The 9,679-nt window shown below is 41.6% G+C and overlaps 1 long non-coding RNA gene across 1 annotated transcript; it reads left to right on the top strand.

The window, feature by feature from the left end:
• The first annotated feature begins 344 nt into the window (after nucleotides 1-344).
• Nucleotides 345-9,259, top strand: LOC106885903. The gene is made up of 3 exons (XR_001411529.1): nucleotides 345-6,971; nucleotides 7,219-7,297; nucleotides 8,372-9,259. It is a non-coding gene; the product is annotated as an uncharacterized LOC106885903 (long non-coding RNA).
• Nucleotides 9,260-9,679: the final 420 nt, after the last annotated feature.

Genomic DNA, 9,679 nt, shown 5'->3' with positions numbered 1-9,679 from the left:
AGCCTTTGGAGAGCGATGGTGTTGAATGGCTTTTGTATATCCAGGTAAATTAGATCAAGTGGATCTCTCTTTTCATGCGGTCTATGATGGCAGGATATCACAGATATTATTAGATCTCCAGTGTCATTTTCTACATGTCTTCTATTCTTTGATTACAGTAGCTACCAACTATCCCATGTTGATGTCAGTCTGATGTCCCTTAGGGAACTCTTTTTAGTGGAATGTGCGTGGGAGGGCAGGCAAGATGGGTGGGTTCTACACCAGAAATGTACAGTCATCACTCAAAGGGAAGCACAGGCAGGTTGCACTATTTCTGTCAGTTTAAGTACAGATTGAAAGCAGTTTAAAAGCAGGGAGAATCTCCATGTTGACACATTTAGAAGTTTACACTTGGTTACGTTTAACTTGCACCGTTGGCATTGTTCTGGGTGCAAATCTGTACCAAAATAACTCGCCTTCACAGGTTCTTGTGAACGCTGTGCATCCAGACAAGGATTACTCAAAATGGCAACAAAATAAATCTTAATTGAAATCAGTTTTTTATTCTCAAAATCTTATTATGGGCAAAAATGGAGACATACCTTATATGCAAAGCTAAGAATTTCTTGTTGGTCTAATTGAAATCTTAGTAGACTTAAATAAAACACATTAAATACTTTTCACTGTTAAAAAAAAAAGTCAGTTTAAATTGTTGCAACGAAACACACACAAGCATACACACACTGGTGGAGTGTAAGGTTGATGTCTTTCTCCTTGTCTGTCATGAGGAATATGATGTTGGCAGCTTCATCACTCTAGGCTCCACTTGGGGCTATTTTCATGTTTGCTGACACACTTATACACCACCTTATTTCTTCACTGATGTACAAGTACATTGCATCCACGCTTACAATATACAGTGCATTTTACATGTGTTGGATTCTTGGGTTTTACACACAGATTTGGCAGAGTTGGAAGGGACCTCTAGAGATCATCTAGTCCAGCTCCCCTGCTAAGCAGGATTGCCCAGAGCACATCACTCAGGACTGCATCCAGGAGGGCCTTGAAAATCTCCAGAGAAGGAGACTCCACAACCTCTCTGGGCAGCCTGTTCCAGCCTGATTTGTTCTCTTTTACTCCTAACACTGGTTTTGTCCAGCTCCAAATTGTGTGTATCTTTGACCATGGCCGAGTACTTGAATCCTTAGTGTTATAAAAGAAAAGGAAAAAAAGAAGAAACATCTAGAAAATGTATCCAAAATGCCCAAGATCCCTTTTCTTCCTCTCACAGAAAAAGTCTCGTGTGACAAAAACTGGAATGTGGATGCTCAGAAAAACAAAGTATGCATTAATTGTGTTAAGGAGGTGATGATCTTCCAGGGAACCAGAAATCCTTCTTTAGCAGACACAATTGCTCTTCAAAACCACTTGAACCCGTGAGACGTCCTGGAAAGTGGTATTTATGTCCATCTCTGATGTTAACAGGAATAAGGAGGAGAAGAACCAGACAACTGCTCTAGAAAGTCAAACATCAGATTAAAGAGACGTCACTTACAACAAAAAATATTAACAAAAAGATCATACTGTTTCCTACAGATAACTGTAGGTTCTCTGTAGGTTCTTGCAAGGCATCACCACGCTAAAGCAGAAGAAAGTTGTGGATACTTTCATATGCTGCAAGTGCTCTGTCAATCTTAATGTGATCCAAAATGGTTCTGGGAATATGTGTGGGCATTGCTGGGGAAGGGATTGCTTTGGGCTTGCTCTGGTGTGGCCTCAGGCACTGACAGCCAATAGGAGTTGGAATTTGTTTCCTGTGCTCCTGAAGATCATGTGGTTTAGTTTCCCCTAGAAGAAATCCACTTCATTTTCGCCAACACAATTCTGTGATGTGAACTGAAGTGCAGTAAAAAGGGATGATCCTGATCTGAATTAAAATACTAATGTAGGCACATCTTGTATGGGATCAGAACCATGGTGATTAAAGCTCTTAAGAGGCATTTTTTAATTACTGGAGCATCTTGCAGTAGCGAAGAAAGTAAGAAATTAGGCCTGGAACCACGAAGCCAAACAAAACAAGTTAAATGCGAGAGGAATATGAGGTTGCATAATAAGTGCAGTCAACCAGCCAGTGAGATATTTCTGCAAGGGCCATGACAAGATACGAAATTTAGCGGTAAGAGACCAGGGTCATCTACACTTAAATTAGATCAAGCTGAACAATGCAAAATCTCTGTCCACAAGCCTGGAAAAACATACACTCATGGTTCAATGAGAGGGAAAAAATGCAAAGTAACTATGTTGAAAGACAAGTGCACTTCAAACCGAATCTTCTTCTGCTAACTCTGGGCCTTATTTGTAATGTCTTGATCTCTTTAGCTGCAGTTGAGGGATACTAGGCTATATAAAATGCCAGCTAACATCTTGAATTACAAAAGGCAGGGAGAAAACCAAGATCTGATTCTGCGGTGAAACCATCCACTCAGAAAGTGCTTTCCAATGCAAAAGTAATAACTGTGTGCTATTAACTGTAACTGTAAACCTAAGCTCATACGATATTGCGTTTATTCCCACTGAGTGGTTCCTGTGATTCTGCTCTTTTGCATCTCCTTAATCCATGCACATGTTACTCTATGCATTTTCCTTTCTGCTCTGCTACCTGCTGTCTCTGTGCCACATGCAATTCTTGTAAGCGTGCAGGATTATCTTTCCAGCAGTCGCTAGCACCGGCTGGCATTTGCATGCTGCTCTTATTCAGTTCAATTACTGACTGTCCACAGGGCAGTAATTGCAGCTTCAGGAAGCTAAGGTTAATGAGTAAATTGAGTTTTATGTCTTCCTGGGTTGTAAGATACTGACGGTTAAAATGCATGTGGGTAGGAGAGATTTAAATCATTGCAGTTGTGCTAGGCTGTGCTAGCAGCTCGTAAAGAAAGTCTAGGTACCTGCTGAAATGGAAAATGTTGTCAATAATGGAACCCAAAGGAGGGTGGAGGAGAGCTATCCTGACCAGTTCAACTTCTCTTTTCCCAGTAAATGGCAACAGTATGCCATTAGGTCAGTGGGGAAAAGAGAATTTCAGGTTTTCTGCCATAAAATCGACTTTTGCTATACATTGCACAAATCTAAGTAAGCATCGTAAGTAAATATAAGTGTTTGAGAGACAAAAAGTTTAAAAGAGGGTTTTGTCTCATGTAGGGGTCCAAATGAAAATTAGACATTTGCCTCCAGGTACCTACCTATTTGAAGTTGTCCCTAGAGTACATCAGTTATCAACTTGATCAACAGGCATCAGAGTTGATTAATTGAATCAGCCATCCAGTTCTAATCTGCCACCATCTAGAAACTGAATTCCACCAAATTAATATGGGGCTTTTTTTGTATATATCAGTTATTCAAAAAACTTTAGCAAGTCACTGGTTCCAGAGAAAGTAACTTGTCCCAGCTCTGCCATGAGAAGAGGAAGCGGGGGGAGGTTATGCTGCTATAATGGCTTTCTGGAAGCAGTATGCCTTTTAATAAAGCATTGAGGTTTACCTTTTCCTATATGGCAAAAGATAAGAGTAACTGAAATGAATAGGACGGAGAATGCAAATGCAAGTAGGGATGTGAAGTGGTCAAACCTCACATCTGAGATGTTGCACACCAAGTAGTAATTCAGCAGAGTCAGATCTGCGCTGCGTTGCTTGGGGCACTTAGTGCCTTGCTCTCTCCGTCTTTCTTTACATCCCCTCAGTCTCCTGTGAGGAGCTTCAGCAAAGGCTGATGAGAGGGACCTGAACCTGTTTCCTTCCCCCTCTGGCACACTGCAACCTTAGCACGTCTGGGCAGCCTCAACTGTGATCTCCCTTAAAAGCTCTTCATTAGAAGAGCTGTGTCTCAGCCATGGCCAGCACCTTGACCTCTCTCCCAAGCACATGACCCATCATGTCCCCTTCTTTCTCTTTTTACTCCCTACAAGGCTGGGTTAGTGAGGCCTCGGAAGCTCAGGAACTGCTTATCTGGGCTTTAACTGCTCAGCGTGCTTGGCCACTGTTGCTTTAGGCAAGAGAATTAGGGGAGTGTTTGAGGAGAAAACAAAGAGAAAATGAGGAAGGGATGGGAGTATAGCACAAGTAGATTGAATTTAGCTGAGGGAGTAGAAGTAGGGAAGCAAAGGAAGAAGACATGAGACTAATCAAGCAAATTTTAATGAGGTTCTGGGAGAAGAAATTGTGCTCGTTAGTATTAAACCTGCATTGTCAGCCTGTCAGACTTACTGGGAGTGTTGCCTACTTTGTCAGCACTAGCTGAGCTGAGCCGAGCTCCTGGGGTGCCCAGATGAGCCATCAAAGCAGCCTCTTGCCAGTCCAAAAGGGGGTAGCTGAGCATCCTAAAGGCTGCACACAGAAGCTCCCCAGGCAGCCCTGAAGAGCAAGCAGGGCTCAGGTCCTCGGGACAGGATCCAAGGAGCCATAGCATGAAAGTCTCGTGCACATTTCATACCTGCAGGATGGGACCGACAGGAGCCTCCAGAGCACTATTGCAATGGGAGCAGAAAAAATAGAAGGGCTGGAGAAAAAGGAAGAAAGAAGCAGAAATACTGAAATGGAAGAGAGAAACTGGAACAAATGTTGATAATAAAAGCACAGTCTAGATCTTGCCAACAAAATTGTTAGCATATGAGTGGAAGCATCTTGCAACTAGAATCCAACTGTATGTTCTTTGGGTCTTTCTAAAATATGTATGTAGGGCTAGTTTTGTGGTGGCACAGGAAACTAGCCTTCTGCTGTTGTTAAAACTGTGCCAATAACAGCAGCAAATCCGATTTTTCTATCATGGCAATATTTAACTTGACATCTCATCTGATGCACAAGACAGCAGAACCAAAAGGGGGATGGATTAATGTGGGTAAGTATTTTCTGCATTGGATAAATCTACTTAATGCCATCACGTTATACCTTCTTACTCCTCCCCTGTGGATTCACAGGCACCTAAACATATGTCAAATAGTTTGAAAAGGTTGCTGGCAATCGGAAGGGCAGCATCCTTGACCATTCACCTGTGGCAGAGCCATAATTAAGGAATTCCTCAAACTCTGAATTGGAATCATGAGTGCCTTTATTCTATTTATTTATTTTTTATGCTAATGCAACACAATAGAGTTCTATCTTGGCCTTTCTTTGCCCTCACACCCTTTTTTTTTTTTTAATTTCAAAAAAATATTGTCTATATTCCACGTTTCTTCTCTTAACATATTGTCAGATGAGGGTGCACTCTCCTAATGACTACTAGTTATTTTCTAATAATACTAATATTTCCATAACCAAATGGGTGTTTCTAAGGGAATGGCTACATGAGTGCTTGCAGCTGTGTTCAAAACATAGTACAGCCAAAGACTGTCATGAGTGTATGTTACACACCCAAAATTCAGTTCCAAACAGTGTTGAGGTTGCATTTTAAAAGCTCCTTTCAGTTCTTAGGCCTTTCTATGAAAATAAAAATTCTTCATGTTGCAGGATTACTCAATGGCAAAACCCAGCTGGAAGATGACTTTTTCTCCCACTAAAACTGTGGGTGGAGATCTGGGTTTGCATCTTTACTCTCTAACTATTTTCTATTCCTGGCCAAAGCAGGATGGGTTGGGATTGTGATCCTGAGCCTGTTTAAATAACCCTTTAACATGGGTTCTGATTTTCTCATTGTAGACACAAATTTCAGATTTGGGGTTCTGGTGTCTCCATAGCTCTTTTCTAGGCTCTGTGCAATTATATTAGCTCGTGGCTCTAATCCTGAAGAGAGTGTAATTTCATCCTCACATTTCAAAAGGTTAGTCTCTTCTCGTTAGCAATAAGGGGTCACATCACGTGTCTAAAAAAAATAGTAACATACATCTGAATTTCCTACCCATGTGAGCAGTGGAAATATGAACAGGAGTGGGAAGGAGTCATCACATCATATACTTAACTCATCTAAATCTGGCTGCTTAAATTAGATTCCTCCACCAAGTGAAGTCAGGAGGAGTCATCTCTTTCACTGTTAGGAAAATCAAGAGAAATTAGGCTCCTAATGTATGTATCAAAATATTTGATTGTATTTGATTATGTATCAAATATCTTAAAAAGGTGCTGTGAATGTCGCCTTCTGCCCAGCCTTTCAACTGCTTAAGCTGCTAACTTACTGATCCTGCTGAACTTTCAGAAGTACACCAGGATGTCTTCTCTTGGGCTCTAGGCCAACAAGAAACAACAAAGAAGCTTGAAGAATGCCAAGAAGGAAAAGTTTTCAGAAAAAAATCCAGAGCTGGAGGAGGAGCCACAGATGTATGTTGCAGCCCCAACAGTAGCTGCTGCGTAAGGAGCTACACTCTCAGCAGGCATGAGCTGCCAGAGCTTAATAAGAAGAACTGGCCATGGCCTTAATAAATATTTGGCTGAAAGACTGAAGAAGGTCATGTTTTGAAGACCTAACTACAGACAATCTGATCATGACAGGGGTAACAAGGTATTTCTAGGAGGCAAAGGTGTGACTTCAGCAGAGCCAGGTAGGCAGGAGCTGTCATGGGAAAGGACATGAACCCCATGACCCTCGCAAAGATGTCTAGCATTCCCTGGGGACTGTGGTCCCTCTAAGGGACTGTCCTTGTCATTGGTTTCAACAGCCCAAAGGTTGCAGAAACCTTTAATCTGACTATAGCTAGATGAAAGCCACTTCAGGTATACCTAGCCTTGCTGTAATGGCAACTTTGATTACAATGTAGGTATCTTCAAAAATAGAAGATCTTGAGAACCAAGGTCAGGATGTGGTTATAAGAATTACAGGCATTTCTAAAAGAACTGAGGAAAACAAAAACAAAAGTAAACTGAAAAAAAACATTGATTCTTCTGTTTTAACCCTGATGACCAACTACATGAAAATGATCTGCTGGGAGCCATCGCAGCTGAAGCCACAATAAAGGAAACATCGGGTGGATCGGCAGCAGACATTAGAAACCTTCCCAGAGGAGTGAAGAGGTAAGGAATGTAGAACTGGCCTTGTAGCTTCTGCTTTAGCAGATGACAAGCTCACAAAATCCCTAATTAAGTTTCTGTCTTTAAAATGTGATTTCCATTTGCTCCCTAAGGTTTAAAAATAGTAGAAAGATTGCAGCAGTTGATGACGCTCTCAGTTGTACTAAATTAGAGCGTAGAGGAATTAGAAGTTGCTGCTGTTGGTTTCACATAGTGATGGTCTCTCCCTTTCTTCTCGCTCTTGGACCAGGACGCTGTTCCCCGCCGCCACCCTCCCGGCCAGCAGCCACATGCCAGAGAGGCACATCACCCGATGCTCGGTGGTCAGAGTAAGTTTGCTGTCACTTTTGGATTCGTGTAGCCTTTGGAGCCCTTCATTCAGGTGTGCCTATGGGCCTGCACTTCTAGTCTTTCCTCATGCACCCTGTCTTGTGAAAGTTTTGCCTTTATGAATGTTTTTCACAACAGCTTAACTTTACTGCCTGCCGTGGAAGTCCTCTAAATTTGCACAGCTGTGAACTAACCCCGGGCTCAGGGGATCCATGTGTGTGGGTTATAGACTACTTAATTACATGTGGGCAATGCTGTCCTCTGACTCAGAAATATCTTTGCCTCGGGGAAAAATAATATCCAAAAAAAAAATATCTTGCCTTTCCCCATTCACAGACATCATCTCTTTAATATTGCCCTACATTTGTCTTAACACAATTTATTGGATAAATGGCAAAAAAAGACTATTAGTTGTTTCTACTGGAGGCTGTGAATGATAGACATGTGTGTTTTACTCCTGTTCAGTGATTGGGCATGTTTGCGATTAAATGCTCCCTAATTCAAAAGCATCTCACCTGCTCTCGATATGACGGCAATAAAAACAGAGCTATGTGCTATTTTTCTGGCACAGTTTCAGCTCTTCCACAGAGCTGAAATCGTGACCATATATTCCAGTTAGCTGAGACTGCAGGCTCTAAAAGCTCAATGTGAGTAATGAAGAGAAAGCAATCTGATTAGCTGGTGGAGCTGACTAAAAGGCACCTTCATTACAAAGGAGGATAAAAAGGGAATAAAACTATACAAAATTGATTCAAGGTAGTATAGTAATAATAGTATCAAACAGCATAACAAAGAAGAATGTCTGCATTCAACAGAAATTAATATTTAATAGATAGCACAGTGATGCCCATGGCTTTCTATTCTTCTGTTTTAATGATCTTTACCACAGCTTGAGGTCCTTTGTCTTGTCCCCTTCTACTGACATCAGCTGGAAGAAACAGAGATTAAAACAAGGGTAATTTCCCCATGGTCATTGCTTGGCATTATTTCTGCTTTGCTCAGCCATAAACTGGAGTTTAAAGGATGAAGTACTGTCACTCAAACTGATTTTTCCCTCCACCCTTTCTTACCAGGGTTAACCACTCAGCCAGTCACCAAGGAAACGTGTGGCTCCTGTGCCCGTCGTACTGCCACCCTACAGCTTCATATTGGGAACGTCACCATAATCTCATTAGGAGGTTGAATTTGCCATTGAAGCTTGAATTCCCATAACAGGAGGGGAGTGGACTAATGCAATTAAGCAAATTAGCGTTTTGAGCCATCGCATGATATGTGTCTAATACCAGAAGCAAAGACTAGGTAGTTTTCTTCCTCTGTTAAAAAAAATCAGCAAAAACAATACTCCAGTCCTCTCCCCATGTTATGTTCAGAGAAATACTTTAGTCCTCTCACAGCTGTAAAGGTCCTTACAAACAAGAAGATAATTGTTCACTTCACCAAAAACCTGAATGGCTTCCCCCTCTTTTTTCCTAATACTCCCATTCCAGTGGTTCTGATTATTTTTATCTGTGCGACATTTATGCATCCAAAGGTAAAGCAGATAAAAACAGAACTTCAGGGACTTTAAATAATAACTAAATTCTGCTAATCTAGTAGCCTGGTGTCGTTGTTTTGTTTTGTTCCTCTCATGATATGTGACAGTGGTTACCAGATCAGAACAAAATTCCTGTGAGTTTCAAATCTGTTTTGATGTGAAGTGTTGCTTAAGTGCTATGAAAAACTATTTTAAAATATGCCAAATTTTCTGGAGGTAATTCCAGCATATTCAGTAACTATCTAGAAATGCAGATTATTAAACACGTAAAGCAGAGCTTTTCTGCCTTTTGTTGCAGGATTTGGAGGCTAGTCCAGTTCCCTCCTCCCTCCCTCACCCTGCCAAGTAAACAAAGCAGCAAGAGTGAACTGTAGCGAGAATCAGGAACCATAAATCTCTGAATAATATCCTGGCACATGAGTTTCAAAGACAGTGTATTTCTCTGGGAGCCCGGGGGAGGGAGGGAGGGAGCAGTGGTACCCTTCTGCAGATAATGATACCGCCTCCGTCACAGCGTTTCTTCCTGGGGAGGTGGAAGATGAAACGACACGGAGGGGATCTAGGAGCCCCTTACATTTATCATTTACCAAGGATGTTACGCCGCTGGCTGGTGGCTGTTTTCAACTTCAAAAGAGAAAGGCAGGAATAACAAGTGTGTTTTAGTAGATGTTATCGTGCTACCACTCATCTTCTCCCAGATAAATCCCAGCCTGCCACTGGGCACTACAGTCAGGAGAGAGAACATGGGTTATTACTAAATAAGGGCATTGGTTTATACTCCCCACTTTATATAATACAAGGTTCCTATCCTAAGCTGCTTACAAAATAGACATATATTATGTAGGCA

This window comes from Calidris pugnax, unplaced genomic scaffold, assembly GCF_001431845.1.
Source record: "Calidris pugnax isolate Ruff unplaced genomic scaffold, ASM143184v1 scaffold13, whole genome shotgun sequence".
In the NCBI taxonomy this organism is placed as follows: Eukaryota; Metazoa; Chordata; class Aves; order Charadriiformes; family Scolopacidae; genus Calidris; species Calidris pugnax.
This window is presented reverse-complemented; position numbering and strand designations above follow the sequence as displayed.